Source organism: Zonotrichia leucophrys, chromosome 1 (genome assembly GCF_028769735.1).
Source record: "Zonotrichia leucophrys gambelii isolate GWCS_2022_RI chromosome 1, RI_Zleu_2.0, whole genome shotgun sequence".
Classification (NCBI taxonomy): domain Eukaryota; kingdom Metazoa; phylum Chordata; class Aves; order Passeriformes; family Passerellidae; genus Zonotrichia; species Zonotrichia leucophrys.
The window spans coordinates 61,783,216-61,797,763 of NC_088169.1; the positions used below are offsets into that span (position 1 = coordinate 61,783,216).

Here is a 14,548-nt window from a genome sequence, read left to right on the forward strand (position 1 = left end):
TCCTCCAAGAAAAATATATAGCAAACACACCATGCCACTGAACAAAATTAACAAAAAAATAAGGGTGTCTAGCCTTGGTGTGGGAAAACATCAGGAATGAAATGTAGAACCACACCAGGTGTTTGTGAGTGCTGTAGAAGATGCAACATGCTCATGGTGTGGAGGGATAGAATGTAAGGAAACAAAGATAGTGCAGAAGGTAATCTCACACCTGAGGAGCTGCAGCTGTACTAATCCCCAAAGATTAGGAACAGGCCTGCCCTTAACAGGCCACAGCTGTGTCCAATGAGGATGAGTGCTATAAAAGAGCGGGTTAGCTGGGTGGGGAGTGCTGGAGTTTGTGGGCTGTGCTGTCAAGAAGGGGTTAGTGCTGTGAGGAGCTGCACATGAGAACGAAGGGATGGGAGTTTTTGCAATGAGATGACAACTCATGGGAGCTGGGAAATAATTTACTCATCCAGGATATTTCCTGCCACATTTAAGGACCTGAAACACATTCTTAGCTAAGCAATGAGGGAAATAGTGGAGGTAGTACTTATGAGAGGACTATTTTTTCCCAGCCCAAGCTGTTGGGGTGGAATTGGGGTGCCCCTCAGGGCATCCAACTGTACTGGAGGCAGCTGTGAGATTCCTCCTTGCCTACACACCTGAAAAGACTCATGGATCCTCCATTTCCAGTATTTATTCAGACATGAAGGGGTTTTTTTCTCTCTCAAGGCTCACATCTGCCCTCCTTTTTTTGTGCGCAGTTGCAGTCCTTTAGGAGTACACGACAACTGTGTGCAAGGCAGGCAAGAAAAGGTCTGAGCCTGACATCAGAATCCATCAGACTGCACAGAACATGTCAGTTGCTCTCTAACCCCCAGAGAACCCAACATGGTCCTGTTTGTCTCCCAAGAAGCCTGGAATCCTACTCCTCTTGCATGTGACTCCAAGGAGCCCCAATCCAATGTAAGCAAGTCAGGCTTTAGTTCCACATAAGCAGCAGGTGAGTCCAGCTTTGCCACAGCTGCCAGGGCAGCTCTAGAATTTCCTCTTGAACATTCCCATTCTGCCTGCAAAATACTTATGGCACATTTCTGCATGGATAGGAAAGGTAGTTACTTTAATTAAATATCAAAGGTCCTATTATTTTGCAATGCAAAGAAAAGTCAAAATATCTAAGACCTAAAACATCATTTTTTCCTCCTGACAGAGGCAGAGTACCATGGACTTCAGGACTCCAGCATTAACTCTGGTAGCTAACAACTGCTCAATGTCACTTCCATAAACCCTCCTGGAACAAATCATACACAATTTTGTAAGTACTTGGGAGAAAAAAGAGATTATTAGCAGCTAGCATGCACCAAACTGCATTGAGTTCTGTCAGACCAATCTATATTTTTTTCATTACAAGTTAGTGGGAGAAACAGTAAATGTCATATATCTTAGCTTTTCACATTTGGGAAAGTATTGTGTAGATTACATTACTTGGGGTGGTTGTAAAAGTGTCTGGGAAATCACAGCTGGAGAGGAGTTCTCAGTGCCACAGCCTCATCTCCCATGCTGAAGGATGCTCAGGCAGTGGTCTATTCCAAGTCTGATGGCACTTCACATTTTCAGTAACAATCTGGGAACAGAAAATAAGGGATTTTTGCTAGTGACATGTGAAGCTAGAAGAGGTTGCATTTAGGTTAATGCATAGACTAAGAATTTTTAAGAAGTAACAATTTAAGAAATGTCCTGGCTCACACTTGACTGGTCAAATACAAAATTATGCTTTGCACAACACAAACACACCAGGGAATAATCAGGTCAGGAGGCGTTTTGGGGACGTGGGCTAACACAGCTCAAGAATATCTTGTTGCAGTAAAAAGGGCAAGTCTTGTACTGGATGTATGAACATGTGTCCCAGTGTGGAAACTCAAGGTAACTCTGCACTGCTCCACCTGATGGTCCTCTCCCAAAGCCATCAGAGGGACTGAACTGCACAATGTGGGCAAAAGTACTGCAAAGACAAGCTGTAGGATGGATGAATAAAAGGGCAGTTAGAGAAGGGTAGTCAGGTCTAGCAGGAAATTATTTAATGGTAAAATTGAGAAATTGGGCCAAAGGGAATGGAAAGATTTTAAAAGTGAGTATAAGGAAACACTGGAGAAGACTAAGAAAGCTGTGGTTTCTCCATCACTGAAGGTCCCTACCAATGACAGGGGGGGTAGCCACCTCCCAGGAATGATGTTGCTCTTGCGCAGGAGATGGACCAGAGACCTTTACCCCGCAGAGCAGGTGCATGTCCTGGGAAAGGCAGCATTTCAGAGAGGTCATTGCATGAAGCCACAGTGTGGGTTCAAGGGAATCAGGATGCCAGTCTTAGAAACGTGGTAGAAGCTCTCCATCCCTGCCTTCAGATGTGCTGCAGATGCAGCCTGCTGCAGCTGCATGTTCCATAGATGGACCACCTCCAGAAGATAGCTGCTGATGGAGAAGGGCTGTCAGCAGGACAAAGAAAAGCAGTGGGTAATCTCCAGGGAAGCAGATAAGTGGTTCACCTCCCCCAGAATGTAAAGTTGCGCAGGATTGTGATGTCCCATAGAGTAGTGTCAACAGTGACTCTGAAGTTCTTGCCTGGCAGCACAAAGGCTGGATGATTCAACTACAGACCAGAGGCACCACAAGAGTTTGGTGATGCCAAATCTGACAGTGCAGAGTGGGGCTGAGGCTCCCCAGGTAGGGATAAAACAAGGGTTGATGTCTGTCCAACTCAGCTGCAGACCTGCTGGGCAAAGATTTTCACCATAACAAGGTTTTTATTGTGCAGCTAATCACTGCATTTCACCACTTCTCAGCGCAGATCCAGGGGCAATGTCTGCAGGCCAGTGAAGATGGGATTGGCTCTACATCTGGATTGGGGATGGTCACCTGCAACCGCCTCTGTGCTCGGACAACACTGCCTTGTCTCAGAGCCCATCCTCTTCCATCCCTCCTGTTAGGCAGATATGTTTTCTGGCTCAGACTTCAGACCAGGTACCCCTTGTCCCAAAACATTCTTTGAGTATCACTTGTCACACAAGGTGGAGTTGTCCAGGTAGAGCTCCTGCTCTTGCAGGGAGCTCTGGTGAGACTTCCTAAAAATAATGTGCATCATTGTGGTCTTTGCAATTCAAGCTGCAACAAGTGCAGAGGACACAGGTGGACAGAAACATTTTTTTAGCCTTCTTTAGTAAGCGCATTATGAAAGATGCAGAGAAACCCACATGCCTGCATCAAGACATTGTGGGTTTTTTGAAGGAAAAAACTGAGCTGGTTCCAGTTTGGAAGGTGAAAATCACGTGCTAGAGCACATGTGATTAATGATTTACCCCAGCTATTTAGGAGAAGCTAAATGAAGCCTTTACACAGGTGATAACAGGAAGGAGTTAAAGGGAGCCATGCAAGGTACACTGGGGGTTAATGCTTTGCCTAGGTCAGAGGGGAAAATGATTTACAGTTGTTTAAAGCTGTAATACCGAGTTTGGAAGGAGTATCAAACCTTGCTAACTACCATCATTAATTTCTTCCATCTCTAATTTTAAATCAGTTTCATCATTAGGTTTTCAATCTCCAAACCTTTCAGTTTCTCTGGAGAGACAAACAGGGAAAGAAACCCCAACTTGTCAGAGCCCATGAGGAAATGATGGGTTTAGTGTGATCATTTCCTTCTAGGAGGTGGGTAAGGAAAGGATTTCCAAGAACAGACTCAAGTCAGTGTGTGCTTTGTGTTCAGCCGTATTGCTGGGGAATTTACACACCTGTCACCCAATTGCCACTTCCTTTGTAAAACTGAAATGACAAGCTCAAGGCACTTACTTTTATTGTGGGGTTGGTTTTTTTTCTTTATAGCAAAGTGCTCTACACCCTTTTGAAAGGAAACAGCAGATTTCCTCCATGCTTTGGGATTCAGCACAGGCTGCAGTTTTCAAGATGTAAGTAGAGTGAGTTTCCTTTGGTATCAGACTGTGCAATGTATTATTAAAATCCAATTTAAACTTCCTAGTCTCAGGTGCCAGATGGCCAAACTATGTTTGCAGTCCTGGAGGAAAGCTAGGATGGGCCTCTCACATGCCTCTGCCATTGTCACATCTATCTAAATAGAAATTTCTAATGTTACTTTGGTTTTTAAATAGTTGGCATGTTGGTCATTGCAGCTTTTGCACATATAAATGCTTTATGTGTCTCCATCACAATGCACAAACATTCCTGAGATTGTAGAGATCCTGCTTACTTCTTGCAAAACTAAGGTTGTCCTTAGCCAAATGGAGGAACCTTTAGTGTTTGTAATTAATATTAATTTGTATATTGCACTGGACCTTAATATTTGTATCTTGTTCCACTGCAAATCCATGAGAAAACAGAGGCTCAACATACACAAAGAGAAAACAGCCACTCAACATACACATTTCCAAGGTCTGAACAGCTTGAGATCAAACATGAGGGTTGGGACTGCTTGTTATACAATAAAAAGAGAGAGAAGTGAAGGAGAGAAATTTCTTACACCTCCAGGGTTCAAAAGGTTTCCCCCAGGAAAGTTTTCATGTTTTTCTCACTGGTGTTTTCCATGTTCCATTATATTTCTCACTGGCTTGTAATTGAAGTTCTTCGAAGATGAGACAAGTTTTGAGCTGTCAGGGAAACAAAGAGTAGATCATTTTATAAGATGTGACTTGGATGGAATTTAGCCCAATGACATCCTGGCTACCAAGGATTACAGCCCCTTCCCCCCCCAAAAAAAGGCATCCAGATCACAATGGAGCAGGGCACCCTCTCTGGAGAGCTGGCCTGTGATTGTCCCTGGGACAAATGGGATGGGGCAGATGCAGCTGAGAGGTGATTTCAGGGAAGGTGGGCATGGCCTCCCAGCCCTGTGGCTGGAGCTCCTTCTCTGTGCCCAGCTGTGCTTCTGCCTCCTCTGGGGAGGGATGCTCTGCTGCTTTGGGCCCATAAAGAGCTCACAGGCTCTCCACCACTGAAGGCTCCATTGCCTCTGAATACTATCTGCATCTTCCCCAGAGAAAGGGGCCAAAAATTCTGCCCCGTGGGGATGTTTCATGAAGTCTCCTGCAGGTTTTCTCCATTTATTTCTCTCAGAAATAAACCCCCCACAACACAAACTGGATTTCTCATCTGTAGTCAGGGAAAGGCAATCCCCCATGGGAGGGAGAAATGAGGAGAACTGCAATCTTACACGGGGATCATGGTGTGAGGGTTGGGAAGCCCTCAGACTGTTTGGAGGCACAATCTGCCCCTCTCACAGCTAGCTCAGCGTGCCCAGTAGCACACTAATACCACATGGAGGGATTAACTATGAGCAGGCAGGCAACAATAATGGGCTCATTGAAATTCAGGGAGAGCTCTGTTTAAGCACACTGAAATACCCCTTCTCCATTTCGAGCTTCTCTCCCCACTGCAGGAGTAGGTGCCCTGCCTGCATGGCACAGACCAGTGCCCCGTTATGTGCCACTTGTCACCTGCATCACGCCTGCACAGCATGCTGCGGCTCAAGAGGAGTCACAGAGTGATGTGGGACAATGGTGGGGGAGTTCCCAAGCCATCACAAAGTTGGGGCAGGAAAAGGAGAGCGAGAGAAAGTGTGAAACTGGCAGCAGGTGGCAAACCGGTATGCAATTCCCAGCAGAGACAAGTCTGACGGACGAAGTGTGGAGAGGGGATTTATCCCCTCCTCCTCCTCCCTGCAGGCCCCAGAATAAGTTAAACAAGGCGTCAGATGTTTCTATTTTAAGAATAACCAGGAAGGCTGGCACTACAAAAGGAAAAGGAGGGGAGGGCAGAAGTTGTCTAGTATAATTAGCAACACGTTTTCCTGCCTGCCTTCCAGAGAGCGTGCCCCCTTCCAGCAAGCCAGGGTCTGCACAGCATAAATTATTGCTGTCTAAATTTGAGCCTGTGCTGCTGCTTCTGCCAAGTGTTTACTCCTGAATGCTATATTTTTTCAGCCGCAGATGACACTGGGTGACATGTGTCATCACAGTACGTGCCCCTGGAAAACAGGCACTGTGAAATTGCTCTGACATTCTCCAAGAAGGGCTGCTCACGTGTGCAGAGACGGGAGTCAGAAGGTCTTGGTGAAGAGACGAGTCTGTCCCAGTGGGGCAAAACCAGACAATGGGCTGGGCAAGATCCCTGCTGCACGTGGCACTGAGTTCGTGGGTCACCCCTGAACTCTGCTTGTAAGAAGATAAGAATTCTGGGCTCCTTCTGCTTCAGCTAGCTCTGCACTGCCGCTTCCCCCGTGAATGAGACCTGTGCCCCTCATGGCAGCGAGTAAAGCCACAGCTTCATCATCTGTCACAGGCTCCATAATAACCAGAAGCTGCATCAGGCACGGCACAGTGATTGTGCACCCCTAGCAGCGGCTGCAAGGGTGAAAGAGGTGCTGTATAAATATTTCACAACTATTTTCTTTCTCCCAAGACCATGTTACCATGAATTCTTTCTGGCCACATGTCCTCTACCTCAGCAAGTCCAGAGCTCTTGAAACACATTGGATGATCCCTTTTTGGTCATATTCAGACTGCTGAAAGTCCAGGTCTGTGCAGCGTGATTGACAAACCAAACCGCTCAAATAGTCAGTTTTTGTTGTGGCAGGCAATAGAATTTTATGGCTGCGGATGCAGTGGCTGTATTCTGCCATTGAAACAAAGAGCTCTGGGCTTGGCACACTCACGTGGTTCCTAATCAGCTTTGGCCTTCACTTACAGGTTTCTGTTCAACCTAAAGCACACAGATTAAAATAAACCACACATTAAAAGAGAAGGCTTTATAACCGCAATTAGGGAAAAATGTTTTATGTTGGTATCTTTAGCCTGGCATGTCAAGGTTAGAAATGTTCTTGTTTCATTGCTCTGACAACATATGGCCAAAGTCAACAAGAGGCTGATGTGAGAGTTTGATATATTGCAGCCCAGAATGATCTCATCTTTGGCAGGTCATGGGATCAGAGCATGAAGCAGTCAGATATGATCCACATTAGGTACTATGTCAGTGTGAAAGTGTACGGGTCTGTCACTGTGATCACGGATAGAAAGCCAAAGCGTGATGAAGGTCAGGCTGTTGGGGCAGCCAAACCTGTGACAGCCCACCCTGTGTGGTGCCACTGGTAGAGGAAAGCCACTTGTCCCCAGATGCCTCTCACTGCCATCAGCATTGCTGTGCTTTGCAGCTCAGGTTCACCCAGCACACCTGTCTGCTCTGAGAGCACACAGCAAATGGAGCAGGACATCTGTGCCAGGGAGCTGGCTTCTGCCATCTTCTGCTATTTTTACATGGTGGCTGTGAAAGCTTCCAAAACGAGACGCATTGCCACAATTAAACCGAGCGCGTTTAATAGCAAACTCCATTGCAAATTGCAGAGTGAAGCCACTTCATATTTCCATGGGGCTTGCTAGAAAAATAGCTCCAATTAATGAGGCACATTGTAGACTTGTTTATATTCAGCTGACTCTGTTTAAGCACCAAATTATCTGTGTGTGATTATGAGGCCAAATTCACCCTATAATTTTTCATTTATCATTATTTTACTGCCTGGCCTGTTCTGCTGAGCTGAGGAGTTATTCATGGAGCAAAATCTCCCTGTCCTCACTCCCAAGCTTCAGGGGACTTTACAGGTGTTGTGCAAAGTCACAACCTCCTGTAAATAGCCACGACTTGGTAGTATCATCTTCCAGGCTCAGAGTCAGCAGGCGGAGGGCTGGGTCACCCTTCTGGCTTGATTGGCTTCTCCCTGGACTCCGTAACCAGAAACTCATCTGGAGTCAGCTTGGATTGGTAAAATCAATTTCACAAGCATGAAGCAGCTCTGGGCAGAATGTGGGCTTTGACATTTGGAGGGAAGGGCCTGATTGGCTTTATGCCCGGCCCCATGGCATACATGGTGCAGCGCATTCCTGGTATGCCCAGGCCATCCAGGTCCCAGTGCTGTAAGTGAAACCCCTGTGCCATGAAAAGCAGCAGAGGCTACATTTCACCCCTAATGTGGCAGTGCTACAGCAACAAGTGGCATTCCCAGTGAGAGAGGCACAGGCAAATTTTTGTGCGCCCTTTGTACAGCCACATGGGAGGAGCTCTGGGCAGAAGCTTGTCCAGCCTTGAATATTTTGGGGCAATTCAGGCCTTGTGATGATGTTTCACTGCACTTTTTAGAACAGGTCATGGCCCAGCCACTCATTGCCATGGGCACACTGGGATTTCTGTGCAAGCCATGATGGAGCAAGGATGAAGAGAGACAGAACAGCCTTGTATTGCAATTCCAAATTAGGACAATGTCTCCTGCCCTTATATAGTGCCTTCACTTGTGCCACACAGGCAGCACCAACCTCAAAGCATCAAGCTTCTCTTTTCCCTCCTCTAAGCTGCTGGAAGGCAGAGCCAGCAGCAAACCCATCCATGAGAACACCAGCATCCTGCACTTACCACAGGGGCCAAGCACAGGGACAGGGACCCCTCATTTCCACAGTTACAATTGCACAGGCTAGATATTAACAGCCTCCCACAACTGTTCTGAAGAGGAAAAGATCACATAAAAGTGCCAACCACAGGCTGCATCTGTGTGATTCCACTTGTTGCTCAGATGCCTTTTATTTTTGGTGCCTGTCCTAGCAAGCAATCCCCCCCTATCCTATTTCTACCCCAACCCTTCAGGCACAAACTGCAAGGACAGAGTCAGGCCGTGAGTACACACAAGCCTGTACTTATAATCTGAGATGTGAGTGAGGCAGGCTATACTTTCCTGAAAAACTGAAAGATGTTCAGTGGTCCCTGGAGCAATCAGGAATTGCCAGTCCAGTCCTGTGGGGCCGGGTCTGCAGGCTTGCACCTCACACAAGGGCTGGGTGGGGACACACGTGGTGGCTTTACTGTCACAGGGCACCCCTCAGCCCCTCCTTGGACAAGCCTGGGCCTCTCAGCAGGGGACAGGCAACACTACCTGGTGCGGTGCTAACTTCAGGTCAGATCTCGAGTCTTTGCTGTTTTGTCTGTTTTGGTTATAGTGGAACCCCCCACCCCATTTTGTTATACTGGTAAAATCATGTCAGATAACATTCATCATGGTTACTTCCACAGGATTAAAGCATGGGTACTTTTTGTTATTTAAGATTTCCCCCTGTATCACAATTTGTATAGTTTATCCATTTCTCTGCAGCAGTAAAGTAAAACACAGGCAGACATCCGCAAGTCATACCAGGAGCAAATTTACTCAGGAGCATTTCTGCAGGCAAAGCACACCCAAGTGCCTCCTTTGTTTTTAAGTAAATGTCCAGAGGCATTTTAATGTGTGGGAAAAAATCCACCTCTTAACCTCTTAGGTTCCACAGGTTCTGTCCATTTCTCTCTTGGAGCCATAATCCTTTCCAGTGGCAACTAGTTGGGATGTTACAAATAAAGGATTATACTTTCAGGTGAGGCAGAGCTTCTTATGAGCTTACTGCTTAGCTATTATAGATCCTGTTCTCATGCAGAAATTACACGCACATAAGGACGTGTGCATTATTTAAGATGGAGCAGCAAGACAGCAGATGGATGGGTCTTATGGCTGAGGAAATTCTAATTATTGTTCCTCTCAAGTAGCCATCCAGAGCTGAGGTGGGGGAAATGATGCATGGGGCATTAGATGGTCTCACAGACACACTTCTAAAACACACTATGCAGCAGGGAAGCAGAAGTTATTATCAGGACATGTTTCTCATAGTCAAGTGGCCAATGCTGGATTTAGGTTGATGTTTTGACAGGTTGCAGTTGTTAACCCCACAGTCAGGTTATTCCATTTGCATATTTCTGGCATGTTGCAAGATTTCAGGAAGAAAGTGCACTTACATTTTTAATGTGCATCCTGCTGACACACCACCTTTCCCTGGGAGAGAAGCAGTGCTTGAGGAGGGAAGACTAAGAAAGAAGATAAGTAATTTCACTCACTTGGATAACTCATTGATTTCATGTGCACAAGGTTAAAAAAAAAGACTTCATTGTTGTAATGTGTTTATTATTTCAGCGAGTAGCAAAATGTCATTCTAAAAATAATACCAATTTACCATGGGAAACCACATCATTTTTATCAGGATAATTGATAAATCAGACCTCTATCTAATGCTTCCACTCATAGAAAATTACAGCCTTGGAGAAGAACATTTATTGCAGAGAAGGAGTGCATAATGAAGAGCTGACAGCCCAGGCTGGAGACTGAGATCCCTTTTCATGGACAAAACAATGTTTTACCAGTGCTAAACTGATTTGGACTGCATGAAAATCAAAGTAACAAGATCTACAGAGCTCAACCTGCCCTACAAGCCAAAGAGTTCCAAGAAGATTGCCCTTTCACCACAATTATCATTGAAACATGTAATATATAACAAAACACAAACTTAGAGGCAGTCTCCAGTGATCTGTTGTTTTCCATCCTCTCTCCCCTGGATAAGAAGGATCTGTCACTGACGCCAGATGAAGCCATTCCTGGCTCTTGTTTTCTTGCATCACCTGGGCAGAAAGCCCCCTGTGGTTGGTCTGCAGCCACTTCTGACAGCCTCAGCCATGGCTCCTGTGCTCCATTTCCTCTCTCCAAAAGGGAAGACAGGCAGCTGTTTAGGGAGCCTTAGAAAAACCTTGTGCAAGAATTCAAAAGAAGAAGGAGACAATGTGAGTGTGTGTGCATGTGTGTGTGAATCCAGGTGCTGGCCCATCTCCAGCTGGCTCATGGTATGGCGCTGACTTTCTTCTTTGTTTCCAAGATGCAACAATAACCATAAAAACCCCAAAACCTAAATAATGCATTAATGGTTTGATTAATTTAACTTTTGTTCCTGTATCCCAGTACGTGTGCAGCCTCAGAGATGTTTCACTGAGTAACTCTAAATAAAGGAGTTCTGTAATTGTGGAAGAGTACAGAAGCCCTGGTGTGAGTTCAAAATAGCAAATAACACTCTGCTCTTCCACAGCTACAGCATGTATAAAAGAAAAAAAGACGTTTCATTTCAGGGAGAATTTATTGTTCTCTGAATTTTTTTCCCTAAGTGTCTAAGAGCGAAGTAAAATGCAAATAAACATTTCTAGGAACACCTGAGAAAATCAGTATATGCTGCCTTGGATTCCCAAGCACACTCCTGTTTCTTCATGGCCCTGGATGCTGCACAGTAGAAGAAAAGATGGATTTGTACTGTGCCTGATGATCTTAGGATGGTCATTCTGAAGGCCAGGACAGCTTTTGAGAAATTATTTTCTTTAAAACAAGTCCCAAGAAAGGCAATAGGGAATAGTTTTTTGTTTTGCTCCATTGCTTAGCTGAATTCTGGTTAATATTTAAAAAGATCAATCCAGAATCACTCAAAATTAATGTCACTGTTCAGCTCTTCATAAGGCAGCATGAATGTTGCATCTTGTCCTTGGCCTGACACTTTGTAAATTCCCCATAAATTTACAAAACTAAACTAAATTTAATTCAGTTGAGGTCTTAGCTCTGTGTTGAGCAGAACAGGCACGAGCACGCACACGGCATTTTCAGTGACACAAGGAGCCCCTACCACAACTGACAGGCACCACAGGCAAATATCTTTCAACGATGCTTTCATTTCTTCTGCTTGCAAAGGACTGCTTCTCATGGTGCATTCCCCAGATCTTACTCTTATCCTGTCACCAAGATGCAAGAAGTCATCTGTCTTCTCTCAGAAGAAGCCTGCAAAGAAAGACAAACAACCTAAATCCTGACTCTGGTCCTCCCACAGAGAGTGGCTTCGTTAAGGAAGCGTGGTTTGACTTAGCCTACCATCCAGCTGTAGTTTGTGCTTTGCTGGCTTTATTGGTAGTGAAATGTCTGTGCAAAGCTCAAACACCCCCCAAGCACTTTATTTGCTTTGCTGTGAGTTTTCATTCTGCAAAAGACCAAAGGTAGAGCAATGCTAGATGAGCTGCTCAGTCTTTCTCCAGACATATTCCTAGCGCTTGCACTTTCAGAGTCCACAAGAGCAGCGTTATGCCCTTGCCTTTTAATTAGTTTAAGCCAGAGGGAGCAGAGATCTGAGGTCTGGGGCTATACCAGAGAGAGTGAGAGCTGAGGAGCTGAGGCAGAGCTGCTGCCACCTCTCATAGCCCCCCTCACCATCAAGTCCCCATCAGTGTGAAAATCAATGTGTTTACTTCCCATCAGTGTGTGAAATCAGAACCTTTGTGCAATTTTTATCAACAACTACTTGATCACCCTATTTTTGTGCAGGTCTGGTGATTGTAGTGCTGTCAGGGAACAGGCGAGAGGCTAGAAGGATCAACCTATAGCTTAAAAACAGAGTGTAACAGCTAGAAGAACTGCATTTTTTTCAGAGCTTTTTTATTCACAGACTAAAATTGCTTCACATTAAACAAGCTAGGCTAATAGATGTGGCAAATTAAATGCTAAGTCAAGCCTGCCTTGACCCGCCACTGCAGCTGTGAATCTGATTTTTGCAGCCACCGGCTTGCTGGGCAGCATGAGCACAGTTTGCTGGATGCTCTCATGGCTGGTGGTGCAATGTAAGCACAACACTTGGAATACAATCCACCAGTGTCTCCACGCCAGATCCCAAAACCTACTTCCTAGGCCTGCTGCCAGTGTTGTGCTATGAGTCACGAAGAGAAACAAACACAAGGAATGTCAAATTAAATAGGACGCAACGCTTTCGCAGGATTTAAAAGCGGAGCAGTTGGGCTGTGGAGTACAAACCTCCCTGGACTCCTCTTGGACTGCTTCTCATCTTGGTAATAAGAAACATCCCTTTAATTAGTTCCACCTAATGAAATTCATAAGTCAGGGAGTGGGAGTTTTGCTCCTGGGTAGAAACCGAAAACTTCTCTTCACTTGATCTGCCCATTTTCTGCAGCAGTCATTAGCAAATTTTATCAAATCTCTGCATTAAACAGTAACAACTATTGTTCACTCAGAACACAAGTCCATTTATGAGCTGCAATATGACACATCTTGGAAACCCCAGACTGAAAGGCACTTCTGAAAAAAAAAGATTAGGACTGGCAAGAAAAAATAGTTTCAAGTTGTCAAGAAGAAACAATAGACAAACTTCTACCTGATCTCTCTGGCTGCTGAGATCAGAGAAGTTCTTTTAACTTTCAGGGTCTGGGTAAAATAATTTAGAGAATTTATTTGTCTTTCCTTACAATTAAGGGGTACCCATTACCTCTCCAGCTGAAACTCTGGGTGCTTCCTTCTCCCTGCATTAGGGATAAGTAAAATAATATGAGGAAGCCTCAAGCTGTGCATTTGCTCCTATGGAAATATTGACCCACAAACATCTGTTTAAATTCATTTTGGTTATGTGTCTCTCAAGACAAAGCAATATCCATGGCAACAAACAATTTCACTGCAGAGGAGGGAGCACATCCAGGAGAGTGTAATCACTCTGTTTATTGATGACTAAAAGCCTAAAACCACAAAGTTTGGGATCTCAGGCACAGCACCAATACTCTGCAGCAGACCTGGGCCTTTATCAGGACCCTTTTGCAAATATCTGTCATAGAGGACAGAGAGGGAAACTGAAGCCTTGCCTGCTGCTTTATTTTCCAATCTTTTTTGCAAAGAGACATGTCTCACTGTGCAGTTGTTGCTGCAATTGCACTTTGAGAACTTTTACAGAGGAGAACGGGACAGAAGGAGATGATGCTCCCCTACATTTGGAGACAACAAAAGCACAAATCATCACTAAGACAAAGTGCTAGGACAGGCTGGGTTTGGGTACAAACTGTTTTCAGCACCTACGAGGGCCCCTTGGTGTATCTGCATGCTTCCCTAAGTGGCTGCTTACCAACACATTCATCCTGTTACTCCACACTGGGCCCCATAATTACAGAGCTGATTTGCAGGGCTGGTTATAGCTGCTATTATGGGAAGGTACAACGTTGGACACAACTGCAGTGCTGATGGGGGAAGGAAGGAGGAAGCTGGCACGTGGCAGCTCTTGCATGAATGCTTGCTGTGCTGGAAAGTGTCAGCAGAGGAGAAGGAGGAGGAAGCCACAGCCCTCCTAGGGTCTTCCCAAGAATCCTTCACATTATAAAGCTCCCTTTGATTTGAGCTGCATGGAGTAATTTTCTATTTTACACTCAGGGGCAAGAGCTTGAACTGCTCCTGCTCTCAGGGTCTCCTAGAGAAGGGTGATGGTGCAGAGTGCACCTTGCTATGGCCCTGCAGGAGCTGATGGACTGCTCTGCAGGCTCAGTGCATTCTAAGCTAGGAGTGTCTTTCATTGCCCTGAATCCCTTCCCTTCCTGGCTGCCTGATGGCATTTGCTGTGTTCTCCTGTCTCCACTGCCTTGAGACAAAAAACTCCCACCAGCATTGATCAAGTTCTTCAAGACAATTTCCTGCAAACCAGACCCAGCACTCAGTTGTAGCCTTAACATCTGTGGAGGGCGATATGAGCTTGCCTGACACACACTGCTGTGGAGACACCCAGAAAGAGACCCAAGGACAGATTTTTCAAGCAATGTCTTCGTACCATAACCCATGCAAACACTACACAGCCACTTGCAAATGATGTGATTG

The 14,548-nt window shown here is 45.4% G+C and overlaps 1 long non-coding RNA gene across 5 annotated transcripts; it reads left to right on the plus strand.

Moving 5' to 3' along the window:
* The first annotated feature begins 336 nt into the window (after positions 1 to 336).
* LOC135448443 (uncharacterized) lies at positions 337 to 7,608 on the plus strand. Of its 5 annotated transcripts, none has more exons than XR_010440455.1 (6): positions 337 to 363; positions 750 to 988; positions 1,196 to 1,300; positions 2,826 to 3,003; positions 3,859 to 3,941; positions 5,426 to 7,608. It is a non-coding gene; the product is annotated as an uncharacterized LOC135448443 (long non-coding RNA). The 5 variants fall into 5 exon arrangements; XR_010440457.1 differs by lacking the exon at positions 337 to 363 and having other exon boundaries at positions 372 to 988; positions 5,426 to 5,632; positions 5,970 to 7,608; XR_010440454.1 differs by lacking the exon at positions 337 to 363 and having other exon boundaries at positions 372 to 988.
* The last annotated feature ends 6,940 nt before the right edge of the window (positions 7,609 to 14,548 follow it).